The sequence below is a fragment of the Lagenorhynchus albirostris genome, chromosome 5 (genome assembly GCF_949774975.1).
Source record: "Lagenorhynchus albirostris chromosome 5, mLagAlb1.1, whole genome shotgun sequence".
Taxonomy (NCBI): Eukaryota; Metazoa; Chordata; class Mammalia; order Artiodactyla; family Delphinidae; genus Lagenorhynchus; species Lagenorhynchus albirostris.
This window is the reverse complement of record NC_083099.1, coordinates 1,388,288-1,411,422: the sequence shown is the minus strand read 5'-3', so window position 1 is coordinate 1,411,422 and position 23,135 is coordinate 1,388,288. Positions and strand designations below refer to the sequence as shown.

Below are 23,135 nucleotides of genomic sequence, written 5' to 3'. Positions count from 1 at the left end.
TAGAAGGAGGATAAGCAATTTACAATGGTGAGGATAAGCTTGGTAATGCTGCACTAATAAATGATCCCCAGATCTCAGTGGCTTAAAAGGACAAAAGTTGGGGACTTCCCTGGCAGTCCAGTGGTTAGGACTCTCAGCTTTCACTGCCTGGAGCGCAGGTTCAATCCCTGGTCAGGGAACTAAGATCCCACAAGCCACGTGGAGCAGCAAAAAAATAAATAAATAAGAAGGACAAAAGTTTATTTCTCATTCATGCTATGTGTCCAGTCTGTATCAGTGACAGGATCTGCTTTTCCCAGTTACTTATTGACCCAGGAAGATAGAGGAGGGGATTAAAAGGGTCCTTAATTCTCACCGAAGTTCTGCTCAGAATTCATTCACCAAAGTGATCACATGTCCACAACTAACTGCAAAGAGGGTGGGGACGTGTAGCCCTCCCCCTTCCTCAAAGAGTGCTGATGATTTTCTGAAGCACTGTGATGACAGCACACCTCCATCAAGGTACATGGTAAACCCTAGAATATCATACAGCTGTCAGGCGGAGTCACTGTACTTCCTCTTTGCAGGGGCCAGTGTCAATCTGGAGATGAGAGAGAGACAGAGCACACACACACACACACACACACACACACACACACACACAGATTGAGAGAGAGAGAGAGAGAGAGACAAAGAAGTAGCTAGCAAGAATTCTACGCCAGTCCAAATAGTACCTTAACCAGTTACTGACTCTGTGATCTTGGGCAAATTAACGTCTCTGAGCGTCAATTTCTTCACCTGGAAAATGGGGACAGCAGTTGTAAATTCCTCTAGAGGTGATTATGCATGTTAAATGTTAGCGATTGTGAAATTATCAGATGGAGTACCTGATGCCATATATGTATTTATTAAATGGAATACAACTGGTTTTCCGTGTGTATGTTTGTGCATATATGTGTGTGTATTCATCTTGTTTTTAAAAATAGCTACATACTATTCTGGTTTTGGGCCATATCTTAATTGCCGTTCAGTTGATTAAAACTTCCTGTAGTACAATTCGAGAAGACCATGGTTTCACGCGTCTCCATTCATTGACCTGTTTCCTGCCTTACCCGCCTCAGATGTAGTCTAAAGACTGTGTCTAATGCCGTTTGGTGGGTAAGTATGTCCAGATTTACTGATAATTTAGTCCATTCTCTCTGTTATGACATCTTTATCTTGTGGCAGACATTCTCTTATGGTTGTATTGCCAAAACTTCCCCTAAATAGAAAGTACCATGTTCTTAGGTTTGGCCCCAAATGGTCACTTTCCCATCAATGGACTCAGCTGTGGTGTAGGAGCCCCACAGACTCTACCCCTTGCCCTCACCAGGTGAACGCCACGCTTGACCCCTTCGCTGTTCCCTGCAAAGCCTGGACCTGATCTGGGTGCCATAACATTTGCCGAATGATACAGCTGTGACTTCTTAATGCTCCCTGTTCCTTAGAGTCACTTCACCTGCTTCTTTTAATTTTCAATTGGAAGACCGATCTCGTTATCCTGTTTCCATTTCACTCATGCATAGCCTTTTTCTCTCCTGCATCCCCCATCTCCCCGACTTATATTTCTTGTTTTCTGTGCTTTATAGCTTCTCCTGTATACACCAATGTCATAAGCAAAAGTAAATCTTTTAGCTCAGAAAAAAACGATCAGCTGTACATCCCAGGCAGGATGGTCCCTTGTTGAGCTTTCAGGGGAGAAGACTCTGGAAATGGGACTCTACATCCAAGAGGTTTATTAAGAAGTACCTTTGGGCTCAACATTTGTGGGTGAGATGGGATGGGCTGGAGAGAGGAAGAAGTTTAACTGTGATGCAGGCCCTGCCGCAGCCTCAGCCAGCCCCATAGCTGCTCAGAGCTGTCCCAGATCGGGCCACCGTGGCCAGGACTTTCTCTCCTACATTGGCCAGTCATTGGATGTAGGCTCTTCCTGGGAGGCAAAGTCACTCTGCTATGGATACAGTCCCCAAAGGGGAACCTGTCCATTGGCATCCCAGTAGCTGGGACAAGCCCTCCACTGCAGGGCCATGTGGGTGGCACATCACAGGGTCCACTGCAGAGCAGGACAGCACATTGGGAACCAGAGTCCAATCCTTTCCTCTTACATAAGCTCAGAGAGAAGAGGACATTCCCCGCCCTCTCCTGCCATCCTACCTGTGTGGGTGATAGCAGGGTTAAAGGTCTTTCATACAGTCCTTACTTGTTTCTGCTTTTGCGGTCCTTGCCATAATCTTTTCAGAATACTTTCTTTTTGTTGCTATGACAATCCGTGCATCTTCTGTATTATAATTGCTCTCAATATGGTCTCAGCATCCCTTTTCCTCTAGCTCTGAGGGGATGAGTCCAAACATGAGCTTGTTTAATAAAATTCGGGCCACTCTGTGTGACACCCTCTCCCTTTTCTTTGAAGAAGTTGCTTTTGGAGTGGGCGTTCCCGCTGCCTTTCTTCTGTCATCCCACAGATCATCTCCATCCTTCCCACTCAATATTGCCTGGCAGCAAGGGGGACGGGAATAGCGCGGAGAATGGGAACCCACAGAAGGGCTGCAGCCTCCTCCCCCTTGTATGCTTGCGAGCTGAGCTGCTAACAAGTGGCAGAATTGATTCGCTTGAATTTCATCTTCTTTCATTTCCTCTGCCTTCCCTCTGGTGCTGGTGATAATAAAGGGTGAAAAATGACCTGGGACCCAGGAGGTAGATGAAAGAGAGAACCGGGATTGAGAGAATTCAGAGTCTGACTAATCAAACATTAGCCCTTGGCTCCTATACCCTCCCGCAGGCGTATCACCTTGTGGCCACGGAGCAGAGCCTCCAAACAAGGAGACATTCCCAAAGCCGTCTCGGGAAGGATGCCTGTCAGGGTGTTAACACTATAGAGACATCTCATTGAAGCCTCCATCCTGGTCATTGCAGAAAGAGGCTCAGGTACCCGAGGTCACCTGGGAAGACATAACATGGAAGTTTTGTGATAGATTAAGAGGAAAGAGGTCTTTAAAAATATGTCCACAGGGGCTTCCCTGGTGGCGCAGTGGTTGAGAGTCCGCCTGCCGATGCAGGGGACACGGGTTCGTGCCCCGGTCCGGGAAGATCCCACATGCCGCGGAGTGGCTGGGCCCGTGAGCCATGGCCGCCGCTGAGCCTGCGCGTCCAGAGCCTGTGCTCCGCAACGGGAGAGGCCACAGCGGTGAGAGGCCCGCGTACCGCAAAAAAAAAAAATACGTCCACAAACAGATACCCAGGCGTCTGCCCTTCTCAAGTCAGCAGATAAGAGTAATTCTCCTCTGCAGAGGATAACAGATATACGTTTTCTTTATTTTATTTTTTATTGAAGTATTGTTGATTTACAATGTTGTGTTAATTATTGCTGTATAGCAAAGGGATTCAGTTATACATATATATATACACACATATATACATTCTTTTTATATATATATTGTTTTCCGTTATGATTTATCACAGGATATTGAATATAGTTCTCTGTGCTATACAGTAGAACCTTGTTGTTTATCCATCCTGTATATAATAGTTTGCATCTGCTAATCCCAACCTCCCACTCCATCCCCTCCCCCAGCCCCCTTCCCCTTGGCAACCACCAGCCTGTTCTCTATGTCCATGATTCTATTTCTGTTTTGTAGATAAGTTCATTTGTGTCATATTTTAGATTCCCCATGTAAGTGATATCATATATTTGTCTTGGTCTGACTTACTTCACTTAGTATGATAATCTAGGTCCATCCATGTTGCTGCAAATGGCATTATTTCATTCTTTTTTATGGCTGAGTAATATTCCATTGTATATATGCACCACATCTTCTTTATCCATTCATCGGTTGATGGACATTTAGGTGGTTTCCACAGACATACAGTTAAAATAAAGGATCACAGAAGGAAGGGTGCTTGCTGCTTTATTGTGGTGGGGGAAAAGTCAAGTCTCATCAGGGAGTATCTGCCAGCATCAGCAGAGAATAATGACCTTTTCCAAACCACCCCAATCATCACTGCTTAGAGTAGACTTTTCAATCACTCTCTCCTACCTCTGCCTACAGAAAGGCAAGCACAGCCTCTGCCCTGTATAATTGCTGATCTGCTGGAACACATCTACCTGGATCCCCAAAGAGATAAGAATCTATTACGTGGATACTAGAAGAGTCTGCTCTTACTGTGGTCAAGGCCTTGGTCTCCCCATCACGGGATGAGTGCCATCTGTTTCTGCAGCTGGAGGGCACTCGGTGTCTCAGTCCTGCCAAGGTTTCCTTGATTCTGGGGAATTCCCTGCCGCTGAGCACAGGAGGCCTCGTAGACTCATAGACCCTTCATCTCCCTCAGGGTCGCTGATTAGGCGAGACACGGCACAGGCAAAGAGGGAAATGCTGCGAATTTAAAGTGAAAAACACAGTTGGTACAGATTCAGCCTCTGTCTGCCACTGCTTCCCCATAAATATTTTACCTTTGTGTTTTGACTATGTGTTTCTGAAACTCATAGGCCAGGCCAATGTCACAGGCTTGATGACAGTGTGTCTGGGAGACTGGGCCCCACCTCGACGTGTCAAACACAGTGAGCCCTCCCAGGGCCCGACCTCCTGCGACTGTGGCCGTGCCTGGTTGTCTGCGTCTTTATTCCTGTCCTGCCCCTAGGTTCTTCAGAACCATTTTTTTTTTTTTTTTTAGATTCCATATATATGTGTTAGAGGCTGGTTTTCCTGAATTGGTCGCTGTCTTCTCCCTTTCCTCAGTGTGAAAAGCTACCTGTTTTCATTTTGAGCCCAACTGCAAGAGAAGCATCTCACACTTAACTGTGCTCTCTCTCTTCCTGCGTTTCCACATGGGTTGCCATCTAGATGAAAGCGAGGGAAGAGCCATCAGGCTCTTCGGTTCTTGAGAAACTTCCGCTTTGTTTTCAGCCATTCACTGAGCAAAGGGGTCCTGAGCACCTGCTGTGTCATTGGCCCCAAGACAGCCCTGGGAATGCTTACACCCACCCACACCTGGGCATTTGCTCTACCCTGTCCACCCTCCCACCTGTTACTTTAGGAATTGCTGAGGCGGAAAGGGTAAAAAGGAAAGAAGTGCTTGGTATGTGGAGGTGGGGAGCGGTGTCCCCCTCATGCTTAGATCAACTGTTTCTACGTCAGGGAGTTGGGAGACCAGCCCAGACTCACGTCCCTCCCATTCTCACATCCCGAGACTCTATGCAAAGCAAAAAGCCACAGGTGGGGTAAAAAGAACACACTGTCACCTGACCAATCATTATTTCAGCTGAATATGTATAAAACTTGGTTTAATGCACTGTGTAAGCATTTAGAGGAGACAAAATGGGAATTTGTTATCTTTTATAAGAGTGGCTTTCTCTTCTCTGCTTGACTTTCTTGTCTTCGCCTGGACTGATTCTTACCTTTTTTACTTACGTTACCTGGCTGGTTGGCTCCCCAAGCTAGAGTGAATGCTAGGATGGAGAACACAAATTCCGTTTCATTTACATTGGCATCCTATGTCTGAGCGAGGAGATGGGGAAGTCTTACTGCAGCCTGCAGACAATTAAATGAGTTTGGAAAGTTTTCATTTGGTTTGTTGTTGACAAAAACTAAGTCCCTGGATGGCTGTTAATTTTTCTGGGTGATTCCCAGAGGAAAACCAAGCCAACACAGGGCCCTGCATTTCCCTATGGAACTTCGGTGAACTACGTAGTATGGAGATCTCAGTTCTGATTTCCGTGTTTTGTTTTGTTGAGTTTCCTTACGTAAAAGGAAGTTTTGGGGAAGAAACCTATGTTTAACTGAGAAGATAAAGGACTCAGGTGGAGAACAGGAAGAGGTAAGAACAATTCTAGACTAGATCCAACCCACTGATCTAAAAAGCACTGCTTCATTAACCCGTTGGCGTAATTTCATAAGGAGGAGGCGGCCTGTCTGATGATCTTTCTGTTAGAGTTCAATTGTCATCAGTAATATCCAAGCAAGTTCTTTGTATGACTTTACTGATATTGGTTGTTTTTTCCATTCTATCTTCTTCTTTAAGGAGGACTTAAGTTTTTTTAAAGCAGATTAGCATATTTATTTATTTAAAAAATTTTAAAATTTTATATTGGAGTATAGTTGATTCAAAATGTTGTGTTAGTTTCAGGTGTACAGCAAAGTAATTTAATTATACATATTCGTATATCTATTCTTTTTCAGATTCTTTTCCCACGTAGGCCATTACGGAGTACTGAGTAGAGCTCCCTGTGCTACACAGTAGAGGACTTAAGTTTTTTGAAAAACATGTATCACAGGATAAAATTAATGAGGAAAAGTTACGTATTGCATGATTCCCCATGTGATCACTGAGAAGATGAAATTTGAAAGTAGGGTACTTAACAGTATGAAGACTCTAAGTCTGAAATCAAAGGCAAATCACATGAAGATTGAGGATGATTTATACACCACTTGGTTTTTGCTAACAGATTGAAGGGGTAGCAATTCTACCTGGTTTGACAGACAGTCATTCTGGAAAGGAAAAATTATGAGGTTCTAGAAAGAAGGATAATCTGAAGGCAAACGAGTTCTCTGTTCACCTTAAACTGAAATCAGGGTTCAGGTGTCAGCCCCAGGTTATCAGCCTGGATTATTCGGTGACAATTTATGTGAAGTCACCAGGTTGGGTGAATGGCCAACGTGAAATTGAAGAAAACAGTCCCTCGGGGTTCTACCTTCAGGTGTCTGTAATGGAGAGCAGGTTTCATTGGATGGGAACCTTTCACAGACAAACAATAGGTGAGAATCTCAGAGTAACTCTATGCTGGCAGTAGCTCCTGAATTAATAAAACATTATTATTTCAGTTCTGTTTCATCACGACTGTTAAAACATGACATTTAAATTCTTCACTGAATCTCTAGGAACTTTGGTTTCCCTGTAGCTGTCTCTTTGATATCTGTCTCTGTGTCTGCATGCTAGTTTCTGAAGCCTGGCAGAACAGGCAAGTGCTAGGATGGCTATAACAGAAATGCCCAGAACTACCATACAGGCTCCTTCTCCAAGAGTAGGTTTCAAGCAGAAATCACTCAACAAAGAGAAATAACTAACATCTATTGTGCACTGACTTTGTGCCAGGTACTATTTTAACTGCTTTGCCTAAATAATCTCGATCCACTACAAATAGAAGTAACTATTGCTTTTATCCTCATTTACAAATGAGGAGACTGAGTCAGGCGAAGTCCTGGACAGAACTGGGGTTCCATCTCAGACAGTCTGACTCCTGAGCCCCTGCTCGTCGCCGTCGGGCTACACACAGAGCACTGACTTCATGCTGGCCACTGAGCCATAGGCACCAGGGATATGGGAGCAAACAGTATTGAGACGTATTGTTCAGATTTGACCCTGGCCTTGGATGGATATCTTTCATCTATGTATCGGTTTTCCTGGGCTACTGGGAGGATCCCATAACAATTTGGAACATTATTGATGATCACGGTCAGCAGATAGAATTAAATAACTTGGTTTCTACTGATAATGTAACTGCTAATGTCCTTCAGCATTGAGCCATCACAACATTCTTGAATGAGGTTTCTATGAGACTTTAAGAAGTTTACTCTTCTAACAGTTGTTGGTACAAATCTGTTAAACATCCATCAGGCCTTGTGATGATTAACATAAATATGTTAGCTTTTTAAATGGTTAAAATGGTCCTGCGTATCAGCTAGCTTTTGCGACATAACGGTGTCCCCGGACTCGGTGGCATTTATCGCTTACAAGTTCACGAGCACCTGGGTGGCCCTCTGGTCTTAGCTGGGTTCGCCCATGAGTCTGTGGTCAGCCGCAGGTCAGGGCGGTGGCTCTGAGGATCTGGCTGGGCTTTCTCACATGCTGGGAGTGTGTCTGGCTCTAGGCTGGGACAGCGGGCCTCTCCTTCACAGGATCACTCATTAGCCAGTAGGCTAGCCAGGGACTGTCCCTACGGTGGCTGGGGAGAGCCCACGAGCAAAGGCCAGAGCGTGTACTGACTCCTGAAAAGGCCTAGGCTTAGAACTGGCATAACGTAACTTCTTCCTCATCTATGGTCAAAGCAAAGCCCAAGGCCAGCCTAGATCCGAGGGGTGGGGAAACAGACCCCACCTCTTGGTGTGAGGAGCTTGCAGGTTACCTGGTGAAAAAGCAGGAACAACACAAGGCAGGGGATCATGGGAGCCATTTTTGAAAACAACCCACAGCAAAGTAATCCGTTAACTCAGAGTTTCCCAAACATACCTGGTCCCCCTGCCAAAGGTCTCCCTTGCCCCGTAGTTTTTATAGCATAACCACCCACAGAATATGATATTTGCTAAATTCAGATTAATTAAAGAACATTTTCCATGAAAAATGAGTAGTAGTATGCCCATTTTATAGAGGGAGAAGCTGAGGTTCAGAGCTAAGTAACATACCCTAAAAATCGTAAAACTAATAAGTAGTAAGTTACTAGCATTAATTAGTATCTAATAAGTTGTTGAATGTCAAAGTTTGACAAGCTTAGGTAAGTCTAACTCCAAAGCCCTTTCTTTGAATTACCACTTTACAAGGTTTTCAAGGCCTTTAAAGGTCACGTTATTAATGATTTTTTCAAAAATGAAAGTGGTGCCTGAGGATGAGGAAATAGGAGAGGAGAAAATTCAAACACAATAATAGCCCATTTGTTGCAGTCTATTTACAGGCATGAGTGTTTTAATCAAGGGGCATTTCTTTCACTAAAAAAAATGATCCTTTGTGATAGCTATGGATTATTAATTTTTTCATCTCTTCCTGCAATAAATATTTGGTGGTGGTGGGTGTTTCTGTATGGTAATATTATTTGGCTTGAGAAGGGTCGAGTGCAAATAGAATTCTCATTTGCAAAACTTGTCACCTATATTCCTTCAGAATATTTGGGGAAAGTAAGAGTAATAGCAGCAGTACAGGTAGTATTAAATGTTCTTTAATTAGATCTGAATTTACCAATGATCATATTCTGTGGGTGGTTATACTATAAAAACTACGGGACATGGGAGACCTTTGGCAGGGTGACCAGGTATGTTTGGGAAATTCTGAGTTAACAGGTTACTTTGCTGTAATTTCTCAGAATCTTACGTAGGCTGATGACCATTGTAATTCTCAATGAGTCCATTTCTCAGACTTCCATAACTGCAGAATATTCATTTATTTGGTGCCACTCACAGATGCCTAGTATTCCGTAGAACCCTTGGGAAATCTGACCTTGATTCTGATCCCTTTGAAGGTATGTTTGGAGTCAATAGTATTTTGTCAAGCATCTGCTGTGAGAGAGGCGCTATTAGAACCACATCAGAAACCCGTGAAATAGGTATTACTCTTATTGATAGTTGAGGAAACTGGGACTCCAAGCAGTTACTCTGTTTGCTCAAGATCTCCCGTCTGGTACCAAAACTGAAAGTTGACCCTAGTTTTATCTAACTTCAGGCCTAGGGTATGTCTTGTAGCCTTTGCTGAGATTCAGAAAGTTTAAGTGACTTTTTAGGATGACTCAGCTGGTCAGAAGAGACACCATGTCTTACATACTTTTGTAGTTCCTGTAGCTCCTAAGAGAAAATAGCTTATCAGTCAGTACCTACAGGCCAATCCCTTTTTTTCATTACCTAGTTATTATTATCCTCATGCTCATGGCAAAAATTGTAATAGTAGAGAAGAGAATAAGGTAAAAAGTAAAAATTCTCCATACCATCAGCACCAGAACCATACTCTAAAGATAAGACTATTATCCATTTTGTATATGTTCTTCCATAACATTTTAATTATACGTGTGTGTGTGTGTGTGTGTGCATCCTTCTGTTTTGTTTTACACAGATGAGATCATATATGTACATTTTTCACTTAATATATCTTTGAAACCTTTTATTAAAATATAATTGATGGGGGCTTCCCTGGTGGCACAGTGGTTAAGAATCCACCTGCCAATGGAGGGGACACGGGTTCGATCCCTGGTCCGGGAAGATCCCACATGCCACGGAGCAACTAAAAGCCCCTGCACCACGACTACTGAGCCTGCGCTCTAGAGCCTGTGAGCCACAACTACTGAGCCCAAGTGCTACAACTGCTGAAGCCCGCGTGCCTAGAGCCCAAGCTCCTCAACAAGAGAAGCCACCGCAGTGAGAAGCCCACGCACCACAAAGAAGAGTAGCCCCGGCTCACTGCAACTAGAGAAAGCCTGCACACAGCAACGAAGACCCAACACAGCCAAAAATAAATTAATTAAATAAATTAAATATATATATATTTAAGTAATGTGTAACATTATTTCAGGTATACAACATTGATTTGATAGTTGTATATATTGCAAAAAATTGTTATAAGTCTAGTTACCATCCGTCATCATGTATAGTTACAACTAGTTGATTTACAGTATTATATTAGTTTCAGATATATAATGTAGTGATTCTATATTTTAATAGGTTATACTCCATGCAAAGTTATTATAAAATATTGGCTATATTCCCTGTGCTGTCCATTACATCGTTGTATCTTATTTTTTTTAATACCTAGTAGTTTGTTACCTCTTAATCCCCTTTCCCTATTTTGCCTCTTCCCCCACCCCTCTCCCCACTGTTAACAGTTTGTTTTCTGTATCTGTGACACTGTTTGTTTTATTATACTCATTTGTTTGTTTCAATTTTTTAGATACATACAAGTGAAAACACACAGTATTTGTCTTTCTCTGACTTACTTCACTATGCATAATACCCTCCAGGTCCATCTATGTTGTTGGAAAAGGCAAGATTTCATTCTTTTTTATGGCTGAATAATATTCCACTGTCTACACATATACCACATTTTATTTATCCATCCTTTATGCAAGTGTTGATGGACATGTAGGTTGTTTCCATTTCTTGGCTATTGTAAATAATGCTGCTGTGAACACTGGGGTGCATGTAGCCTTTCAAATTAGTGTTTTCCTTTTCTTTGGATATATACCCAGGAGTAGAATTGCTGGAAGATTCCACTACCATATGGTAGTTCTATTTTTAGTTATATGAGGAACCTCCATACTGTTTTCCATAGTGACTGCACCAATTTACATTCCCACCAGCAATGTACTAAGGTTCCTCTTCTCTAAATCCTTGCCAACATTTATTATTTATTTTTTGACAACAGCTATTCTGACAGGTGTGTGGTGATATGTCACTGTGGTTTTGATTTGCATTTCCCTGGTGTTGAGCATCTTTTCATGTGCCTGTTGGCCATCTATGTATCTTCTTTGGCAAAATGTCTATTCAAGTCTTCCCTGTTTTAATTGAGTTGTTTGTTTTTTGATATTGGGTTGTATGAGCTGTTTTTATGTGTTGAATATTTACCCCTTAATGGTCATATCATTAGCAAATATCTTCTCCAATTCAGTAGTTTGTCTTCTCATTTTGTTAATGGTTTCCTTCACTGTGCAAATGCTTTAAGTTTGATTAGGTCCCATTTGTTTACTTTTGTTTTTATTACTTTTGCCTTAGGAGACAGATCCGATATATATATATATGGCTACAGTTTATGTCAAAGAGTGTTCTTTCTATGTTCTTTTCTAGGATTTTTATGGTTTCTGGGCTTACATTTAGGTCTTTAATCCATTTGGGGTTTTTTTGTTTGTTTGTTTATCCTGTGAGAAAATGTTGTGATCTCATTTTTTTTTTTTTTTTTTTTTTGCTGTACGCGGGCCTCTCACTGTCGTGGCCTCTCCCGTTGCGGAGCACAGGCTCTGGACGCACAGGCTCAGCAGCCATGGCTCACGGGCCCAGCCGCTCCGCAGCATGTGGGATCTTCCCAGACCGGGGCACGAACCCGTGTCCCCTGCATCGGCAGGCGGACTCTCAACCACTGCGCCACCAGGGAAGCCCCTAAACTCATTTTTTACATGTAGCTGTCCAGTTTCCCAGCACCACTTATTGAAGAGACTGTCTTTTCTTCATTGTATCTTCTTGCCTCCTTTGATGTAGATTAGTTGACCAGAGGCACATGGGTTTATTTCTGGGCTCTCTACTCTGTTCTGCTGAGCTATGTGTCCGTTTTTGCGCCAGTACTATAGTGTTTTGATTGCTGTAGCTTTATAGTATAGTCTGAAGTCAGGGAGCATGATACCTCCAGCTTTGTTCTTTTTTCTCAAGATTGCTTTGGCTATTCAGGGTCTTTTGTCGCTCTATAGGAATTTTAAGACTATTTGTTCTAGTTCAGTGAGAAGTGTCATGGGTATTTTGGTAGGGATTGCATTAAATATGTAGATTGAGTTGGTTAACATGGATATTTTAACAATATTAATTCTTCCAATCCATTAACACAGGATATCTTTCCATTTCTTGGTATCATCTTCAATTTCCTTCATCAGAGTATAGTTTTCAGAGTATAGGTCTATAACCTCCTTGGTTAAGTTTATTCCTGGGTGTTTTATTCTTTTTGATGCGATTTTAAACTGGTTTGTTTTCTTGCTTTCTCTTTCTGCTAGTTCATTTTTAGTGTATAGAAATACAACAGATTTCTCTATGTTAATCTTGTATCCTGCAACAGTCCTTTGGTGGAGACTTTAGGGTTTTCCATATATAGTATCATGTCATCCGCAAATAGTGACACAATATTTTTTCTTGGGAAGAGAACTTTTAAGATCTGTTCTCTTAGCAACTTTTAAATGTATAATGCAGTGTTATTAACTATAATCACCATGCTATACACCCTAGGATTTATTTATTTTATAACTGGAAGTTTGTACCTTATTTGGCATCATTTTTATCAGGATTTGTAGATTGTTTCTTTGTTTTGTATCGATGTACCATATTTATTTAATTAGCCTTTGTGTGATGGATTTTTAGGTTCCTTGTAGGTTTTTAATTTATTCATTTATTTATGTATATATTTATATATTTTTGCTATAACAAACAGTGCCTCAATGAAGAAACAATATTATACATATATCTTTGCACAGTTATGTTTCTAATGGAAAACAAAACCAAAAAATGCAGGGTACTGTATCATAGAAAAATAGTGTACTATTGCCAAGAAAATATTATAGGAACTGTAAATAAGCAGGGTTTTTTTTAATACACATTTTTTGACCAAGAAATAGTATCCTGTTTATCTGGTGGGCTGGGCTCTTACCAGGGAGCAAAATGACTGAGCCACTGGTCCCATTAGGTGCCTTTATGACCAAGATCAATGATGGCTAAATGAGGAGAAGCCAACTTAGCCTCCTGGAGCTGCTACCTTCCCCACTGGACGGCTCTGCATGGTTTGTTTTTGATGCTGTAGACACAGATGCAACACACATTGGGCAGATGCAAGCAACTTTTTTTGTCATTTTAAAGACATTGCTCATTATGTTACACAATGGCCCTTTCAATGATGCAGACCATGAACTGAATTCAGATGACAAGCTGAGAATCCTTTAACCCAATTAATCTCACCTCTAGGAATTTATCCAAAAGAGATAAATGTGTTGATGCAAAACATTCTTTTCAATTCCACATTGTTTATGAGAACAAAAATGGGGACAAAACCCCAAAATATCTAACAAGATTATAATTAGCTGTTAGATTTAACATATAACCCCATTCACTGGGGCCTCTTTAGCTTCAAGCATAAGGTGAAATTTAAAAGATATTATCCCTTATGCTGTATGGTAACCCTTTCACAGGACCTTCTAAAAATCCTGAAATTTGAAAAAGTTTATCTCTGCCAATAACCAGTCATCCTTCACTGTATTAGATAATTACCATTTTGTAATGACATCATTTATCTTCCTCTGGCTACCTGGAAACTCAGAGCTAAGCCAGGTACTTAGTTGCAGCAAAAGTCCTTAACCCGGTGTAATGGGGAGTCAGATAGAATGGACTTCGAGTTCTGTTTCTCACTTACTCTACTGTATTGGTTTCCTATGGTTGCTGAACAAATTACCAACAACTTTGTGGTTTAAAAAAAGCACATGTCTCTTATAATTCTGGAGGCCATAATTTTGAGTCAGTCTTTCTGGACCTAAATCAGTCTGTTGGCAGGGCCACATCTCCTCCAAAGGCTCTAGGGAAGAATCCATTCCCTGATGCTTCCAGCTTCTGGTGGTGGCCAGCATTCCTTGACTTGTAGCCACATCACTCCAAGCTCTAACTCAGTAGACATCATGCCTTCTCCTCTTCTGTGTCAACTGTCCCTCTGCCTCCTACTTAGAGGGTCACAAAGATTATTCAGGATAATCTCTCCATCTCAAGATCCCTAATTCAGTCCCATCTGCAAAGTCTCTTTTTCCTAAAAGTAACATTCATGGGTTCTAGGAATTAGGACCTAGATATTTGGGGGGCATCTTTTAGCCAACTACAACCTACCTTATGGCCCCTAAAGATTTATATTCATCCCCATGCAAAATATATTTATTCTACTCCAACATTCCCCGAAGTCTCAACCCATTACAGCATCAATTCAGAATCCCAAATCTCATCTAAATAGCATCAGCTTTAAAGTCCCAAATCTGATCATCTAAATTATTCAAAGTACATATGGGGAGACTCCAGGTATGATCCACCCTGGGGCAAAATTCCTTTTTATTTTTATTTTCTTTTGCGGTACGCGGGCCTCTCACTGTTGTGGCCTCTCCTGTTCGGAGCACAGGCTCCGGACGCGCAGGCTCAGCGGCCATGGATCACGGGCCCAGCCGCTCCGTGGCATGTGGGATCTTCCCGGACCGGGGCATGACCCCGCGTCCCCTGCATCGGCAGGCGAACTCTCAACCACTGCGCCACTAGGGAACCCCTTCTCTTTATTTTTAAAGTAAAGCATTTGGTTCAGTGTCTTGCATGTAGTAGAAATGTTAGCCACTGTCAGAATTATTCCCTTCATTGCATTAAGGGGATGGTAACACTTGTAGCCTCCACATTGCCCTAGCAGAGAGACGACAAGATATAAAAGGATGATAATGATAACAATAACAGTAGTAGTAGCAGAACTGGTGGTAGCAGTAACTCTCGCTGAGAGTTTTTCATGCAACCGAAGCTTTAAGTTTTTTTTGTTTTTAATTTTTACTGGAGTATAGCTGCTTTACAATGTTGTTCTAGTTCCTGCTGTACAGCAAAGTGAATCAGTTATACATATACATATATCCCCTCCTTTTTGGATTTCCTTCCCATTTAGGTCACCACAGAGCACTGAATAGAGTTCCCTGTGCTGTACAGTAGGTTCTCATTAGTTATCTCTTTTATACATGGTATCAATAGTGTATATATGTCAATCCCAATCTCCCAATTCATCCCACCCACCCTTCCCCCCTTGGTATCTGTAAGTTTGTTCTCTACAACTGTGTCTGTATTTCTGCTTTGCAAATAAGCTAATCTTTACCATTTTTCTAGGTTTCACATAGAAGCGATACCATATGGTATTTGTTTTTCTCTTTCTGACTTACTTCACTCTGTATGACAGACTCTAGGTCCATCCACGTCTCTGCAAATGGCACTATTTTGTTGCTTTTTATGGCTGAGTAATACATGTTATCTAAATTAATCCTCATGAAATCCCTTTGTGGTACGAACTATTATTATCCCCATGTTCATTTGAGAAAACTGTGGGATAGAGAGGTTACATAATTAGTAAGGAGCCAAGCCATGATCTTCATGCTGCCCAATTAAAACTAGGTCCTCCTGACACATGAGTCTTATGTCAGCGTGCTCTCCTTTTTCTAGTCTTGATATTCATGAAATGCAGTTTTAAAGAATCGCTGCTCCTTTCACCTTGGGTTTGCATTTTGTGTATCTCTGAAGACATAAGTCAAACTCTGATTAGCATTCCTAAGATTCTCCTGATTTACCAGGAAGGGGTTTCTTCTCCTCTTGAAGTTCTTTTTTGTTGTTGTTTATTTATTTATTTTTGCAGCACGCGGGCCTCTCACTATTGTAGCCTCTCCCGTTGCGGAGCACAGGCTCCGGACGCGCAGGCTCAGCGGCCATGGCTCACGGGCCCAGCCGCTCTGCAGCATGTGGGATCTTCCCGGACTGGGGCTCGAACCCGTGTCCCCCACATCGGCAGGCGGACTCTCAACCACTGCGCCACCAGGGAAGCCCCTGTTGTTTATTTTTAAAACATAGAATCTCCCCTCCAAATTTTCATTTGAAAAAATTCAAAACTTTCAGATAAGTTGAAAAATTGGTACAATGAACACGTTCATCCTATCACTTTCCATTTACCAATTGTTAATCTTTTGCCACTTTTGTCTTTTTCTTTCTACATATAAATATAGTTTTGTTTTTGCTGGACAATGTGAAAGTTGCAGTCGTCGTGACTCTTGACCCCCAAATCTTGTACTTTCAAAGAACAAGGACTCTCTTCTTTCTACTTATATCATGATAAAACCAAATAAATTTAAATTTGATACAATAATAGCTAACATTGTTTTTATGCAAAATTTCCCCTAATCGTTCCAAAAATGCCCTTTTCTAGCATTTTTTTTAAATCCAGGGGTCAATCTCTCACAACACCTTTGTTACCAAGGCTGTTGCCCCAGAATCATATCCCTGCCCCTCCCTCGAATGGAAACCAATTACTCTTACTTAAGTTTAAGGAGGAAGCTGCAAAGAGGAAAAAACAAGAACTGGATGGAACCTACTGGACCCAAGATGGCAGAGAATTTGACTTCCAATGGGTTTTGATCCTCATTATACGCTCGTTATATTAGCTAAATGACACTCCCACCGGCAACATGACAGTTGACAGTTGCCATGACAACAGCCAGAAAAGCCCATATAAGGACTGAAAAGGAGTGTTGCCTCAGGTCCTAACCATACTCCTGTTCTCAGATAACTCACAAATATTCTTCCCACTCTTTCCAAACCCCTCCCTTTACTGTGAATCTCCTATATATTTGCTGTCTCCAAATAAATATACAGGAGAAGTTGACTTGCGAACGAAGTTCCTGCTTCTCCATTCTTGGCCATTGAATAAAGTTTGTGTTGTTCCAGCCTCAGCATTGGTTTTGTTATTGGCTGTGCGAATCTGATCAGAAAAAGAACCTCCCTGGCCGAGACAAAGGGTCTCAGCCCAGGCTAGGACCCCAGTGTGGGTTCAGGCAACTAACTGGGTAACATTTTTAGTTGTCACGTCTCTTTTTTCTTTAATCTAGAACAGTTCTTCAGCCTGTTCTTATTTGATTTTGGTTTTGTTCGTTGTTTGTTTTGTTTTTTCGCTTCAGTGACCCTTTGAAGAATCCTGATCAGTCACCCTGTAAAATGTCTCGAGTTCTGGATTGGTCAGGTCGTTTCCTCTTGATTAGATTCAGGTTAAATATATTTTGGCATACTGTATCTACTGAAAAAAAAAAAAAAGCACAACATAAAAGCTGAGATTTATGTTTTATTTGCGGACAACACCAAGGTCTTAAGCCTGGGAAACAGCCTTTCAGATCGTTCTGAGTGACTGCTGTGAAGCGATCAGGGGGCAGCCAGGATATATAGGAGTTTCTGCAACAGACACCAGGTAGTTGGAACACCAAAACATTACTGTTCATTAAAGAAGACAAGACATCTCAAGTTAGGAATTTAGTGCTTTTCTGTGTATGGGAAGATGCAAGACTCTGGGCTTGTTCAAATCATTCCTTTGATATGCACCTCAGCTTTCTGGGACCAGTATCCTGTGTGTCCACATCCTTGTCAGGGTGCACAGTGTGTGTGTGTGGGGGGGGGTAGAGGATGGCTGCAGCAGCTGGTGGCCTGATGGGAGGCGTCCAGTTTCTATCCTGAGTTCCCTCAGGGCTCACCTGGCGGCTGTAATGTGATGTCTGCAGCATCCTTTGTTTACTGATGCGGCAGCAACATTTCTTCATCGACAACTGTATAAGTGATGTGAGAACTATTTCATAGTTGATTATGCTTAAGAAAAATAAATGGGAGGCTCTGGAAAAAATGATGATTGATATTTGAGAAAACCAACTAAATACTGAAACTCAGACCATAATCTTTGAACAGTCATTGACAGTTTCTGAAGCACATTTCACATATATTTATTTTATTTTATCCTTATAATTATGAGACCAGTGAGGTGGATATTATTGGTCATAGTCCTAAGGCAACTAAGGCATGGGTGTGTAAGTGAGTCCGTAACTTCCTAGAATTCAAGGAAGCTGGACTTTGAATCCAGTTTCTGGACCTTGGGTTTGGACCTGAATCCTATACTTTTGCCACCAAGTCATTGGCTAGGGTTAAGTAGGATAAGTTTTTTAAAAATGGTGACAATCATTCACCCCGCTCAGAAGTACAACTGAATACAGCATGTTAGTGCTATCTAAAAGCAGCTTTCAAGTTGCCTCTGGACCCTGGAGCATCTTTGGGACCCTACATTTATGTAGATTATGTAAGAGTTTGCAAAGCTCTCATGGTTGTAAATGCCTTAGGCACTTACGGAGAAATAATAACAGAGAAGCAGAAGGAAACTGAGACAGATGGGTTCCCACTCAGCCTTCCTATAAACTTGCAGCATGTTGAATAATAAATACAGATATTAGCCAAGATATAATCTTATCTTTAATCTTTGTTAGTACCCAGGGAGGGATAGATGCTGGGTTCAAACAAAAGGTGCTGTTTATTTGTTAGTGTCGACTGGAAAAAAAAAAACCCACAACCTAAAAGTTTCCAGTTAAGTTTTATTCGGGGACCTTACTGAGGACTACAGCCCAGGAGAGACAGCCTCTCGGGTAGCTCTGAGGGACTGCTCAGAAGAGGTAAGGGAGGAGCCCAGATACGTAGGAGTTTTTGCTGAAAAAGAACAAAAAACAAACAAAAAAACCCCAGGTAGTCAATCAAAAGATTACTGTAGTCACAAACAAACAAAAACCAGACATCTCAAGTTAAGGATTTTAGTGCTTTTCTATATATGGGATATGGTTTGTGGTAGAAGAGAGGTCATCGGGTGGGGTGGAAGGGTGAAAATGATTTTGCTTTTAGGGATGCCCAGTTTGAAGCCCGGTGGAATCTTTTGCTGATAGATGTTACGGAGTCCAAGCTCCCTCTGCTCGCCGCGCAACAGGCCAATAAATCAGGAGACGAAGTGTTGAGGCAAGGAATAACGACCGTATTCGGAAAGCCGGGCATCTGAGAAGATGGCGGAGTAGCGTCCCAGAGTACCATCTTATCGGGGTCTGGATGCCACTTTCTTTTATAGAACAGAGTGTGGGAGGAGGTGAGGAAGTAAAGTAAAAAGGCCACGAATCTTGCGAAATATCTCCTGGTTTTGGCCAGCCTCAGGGAGGGGATGTGTTAATTTCTTCTTTTCTGCAGCCATCCACAGGTGGGTGGGGTCCGGGGGTTTCCCTGTGAGCTGAACGAAGGCACTGCGTGTAACATTCAGGCAGAGGGGCAGGGCTCCCTGAGGCAGGCCATTATGTATGCCTATAGCTATAGACAGAACAAAAGCAATGGAAAGCAAAGGTCAAAGTAAAAGAAACAGATCCACCATGGGACCACATTTTGTTCTTCCCTGTTACAGTAGGTGTCTGTGGATGGAAATGTAGAACTAAAGTTCAAGGCAGGGCTCTGTGCTAAAGATGTGGAATAAGGCGTTGTACATACAAACGCGGCCTCCAAGAGCAGTGGCGAAAACAACCTCTGCAGTTCATTCACCTGAATGATTCAGGTCCCAACTCACTTCCTCTAATTTTTGGTCAGGAGTTATGCAGATTGATGGCATATGCAACCCATGCTTAGTTGATAGAGAATAAAGAAATTGGTATATAATTTCTCTAATAGGTTGGAAAGCTAATTTTGGAAATGTGGCATTGAAAATATCATGTACTCAAACGTTAGTCTTTTGGAAACGAACGAAAACTGACCAACTGAGAACAAGCAAAGGCTATTTATTCAGCGCTTTCTGTAGCAAGGGTGTCAACCACCATCTTCTGCATTTGGCAGAGATTCAAATGAAGGCAGGGGTGTGTAAAAGGTTTATAGTGGAAAAAAAGAAAACCTTCAAATATGCCCTGATAGGAGGCTCTTGGCGTGGGCAAGCTAGAGGTGGGCAAAATAGAAGCAGAGCGTCCTATGTGATTGGTTATGGGAGCAGATTTGGTTTTCCCTGGTTTGGTCCTACGTTGGAAGCAGGGACAGAGATCAGGGAAGCTGGAATTATTGATCAAATCCTGGCGATTTTGGTACAAACTACAGGTCATAGTTTAACTTTCCAGGCTGGTTGCTGCAGGTTGTGGGTTAGGGTTCTCTTTTTATATAGGATCTCACCACTGTCCCTTTGTATATTCAGTCTTTCTTGTTGAAAATGTTCAGCTTTTCAAAATTTATCATCTTCTCATTTGCCTGTCCCTCTGGGCCACCATTGTTTAACTCATGGGCTCAAAACTTGCTTTCGGAGGCATTACATTTGGATTGCTTTTTTATTAAATCAGTTTTAATTTTGGTCCTTTTGTATTAAATCAGTTAAATCTTTTGTATTAAATCAGTTAAATCTTTATTGTAAAACAAAATCAAAAGCAAACAAAACACCTTTATACCATAAGAAGTTAAAACCGTACAGAAGGGTATAAAACAAAAAAGACAATTCCTCTTCTCCCCCTACCAGCCCCTGAGTTCTACTATTCAGAGCTAACCACTATTAATAGTTTCTTATACATCCTTTCAAAAGTGATCTATGCATATGTAGATGTATAAATTATATACCTGTGGTTTCATATTTACCTCCTCTTTATAAAAATTTTACACAAATGCAATTATACTATAATCCCTTTTCTATTAACCCTTTTTCAAGCTGTTTTTGGAGGTCATCTTTGGAGATCTTTACATCAGTACAAGTCAATCTAACTTGTTCTTAAATTTGAAATAGATATTCCTAAATTGCTCCTACAGAAAGAGTGCCCCATTTATTCCCTCATCAAGTGTCTGAGAGTGCTTTGTTCTTCACCCTTTCACTGACACTAGATAGTCTTCCTAATTTTAACCAAAATGAGAGGTACTTTAACTTGAATTCATTTTACTGTCAGTGAGATCAAGAATCTTTTCATATAATTTATTGTCCATTTGTATATATTGTTTTTCTGTCCATTTTTATATTGGATCCATTTCTTATTCCTCTGGGAAGACCTTCTTTTTTTTTTTTTTTTTTTTTTTGCGGTACATGGGCCTCTCACTGTTGTGGCCTCTCCCGTTGCGGAGCACAGGCTCCAGACGCACAGGCTCAGCGGCCATGGCTCACTGGCCCAGCCGCTCCGTGGCATGTGGGATCTTCCCGGACCGGGGCACGAACCCACGTCCCCTGCATCGGCAGGCGGACCCTCAACCACTGCGCCACCAGGGAAGCCCAAGACCTTCTTGTATATTAGAGAAATCAGCCTTTTATTTTATCATTGGTCATTTCACTTTGTGTATTTGCCATACTGAAGTTTTAATTTTAAGTACTTACTTTTATGGTTTTTTATTGGTTTGAATTTTATGTCCTAAATTGAAATACCTTCCTGTTTTTCCATTTTTGGCCTTTTAATCAAATCCTTCTGTTTGGCAGCAGAGTTGCATGGAAGAAATTGGTGTGTCTGGTATCTCTCTCTGAATCAAGGCATATAGCTATCTCCGAAGAGTTCATGAAGCCCTGAGTGTCCCTGGGTATCCCCTAATGATGAGAAGAAAGAAACAGGAAACAAGACAGAGTTTTTAATCAGCCACTGAAAGAACGGTCTTCTCAGGCAGGCTGCCAAGTGAATTTTTTTTTTCTTCTGGAAACAGCATTTGATGGTTGACACCCAATCCCAGCATTAATTGCTGTAGCTCTGAAACTCGTGTGACAGGGAAATGGGAGCAAGACATGGATAGAGGGGTAAAATGGCCCTCTTTGGGGGCTCAGCTTAGACCTGAACAACACATCCAGAAATCCTGTAGCTTCTTGGTTGCTCCAGACATATTTGAAAGGAATGAGGGTATGAGGATAGGGTGGTATAATGAGTTGAGAAATTTGAAGGGCGAGTCAGGAGGTAGAAAAGATGCTGTTTAATTTGGGCTCTCCTCTTGGTGGGTCTTCTTCCTTTCCAGGAGGGCAGGCGGGAATTGCTGCCACCACTGTTGCATCACCAGTGTGACCCCAAGCCTTCACTGTGTTCCACCCGCTCGTTCTGAAGTTAGCAAGGAGGCAGTTTTTCCACCAGCAGTATGGCTTGTTTGCTCCTTTGGGTTTGCGGGTAGACCTGATGACGAACAGAGCAGGAGGGAGCTTTAGGTTTCCAGGCTTCTCTTTAGCTCTGTCCTCTGCTGGATGATCACTGATTTCTGCGGAATGCCCGGTGTTTTCCTCTGAGGCACATCTCCCCACGGCTTCCTTTCCTAGGAATCACTGTTTACCTTTCCAGTACTTTAAGGCAATGCCAAGCTGATAATCCCTTTGGAAAATAGTAATTCAGCACAATAGAGCAGAGAGGCAGCTCTTCTGTCCTTCCTGCTGAAGATAACCTTGATTCGATGTATTTGGACATCTAAGGGCTCAGCTCTGTACATCCTGCAACTTTTGTCACTTTATACTGGATGACAGTGGAGGCTCTAGAGGCTGTCATGGCAACCCAGTGATCCGGCCAGACCCAGAAGATTTTATTCCCTTTTTATGAATCATAGAGAGAAAATGAAATAGTTTGAGTCCAACCTCTTTGAATGCAAGGAATATTCAGTATTTGTACACCCAATAGGCATTCCATCCGGTGTTCAGGTGGACCATTTGGTGCATGAAGGATTTCATCTCAAGAAACTTTGCACCACTTCTTGTCTGTGACCATGACCATTGGACTGATCATTCTGGAGAAACAATAGATTAAGTCTAGAGACGTGTACTGGGAAAAAGTTCTATTCTCCAAATAAGAGCGTGCATTTGTGATTTTTCCAGAGGCCACCGTTTTGACATGTAAAACCAACAGACATTTGATGAGCCAGTGCTTACGTTCGAGGTAATAAAAATAATTACCATAGGGAAGAAAAACCACAGCTAGATTGCTCAATACTTCATTGGTTCATTCATACAATAGATATTTATTTAGCCCTTCATACAGGCCAGGCACAATGCTAGGAGTTCGGAACGTATCTGGAAAATAATAATAACTCTAGCTAACGAGTCTTGTGCACTTACTATCTATCAGGCATTGTGCTAAATGCTTGACATGGATTATCTCATATAATGCTCAAGTC

General features: G+C 41.9%; 1 protein-coding gene across 4 annotated transcripts in view; it reads left to right on the top strand.

Annotated features, from left to right (window-relative positions):
- The window catches only part of LRRC3B (leucine rich repeat containing 3B), a 95,857-nt gene that overhangs the window by 68,851 nt on the left and 3,871 nt on the right, over nt 1-23,135 (top strand). The window lies entirely within an intron of this gene.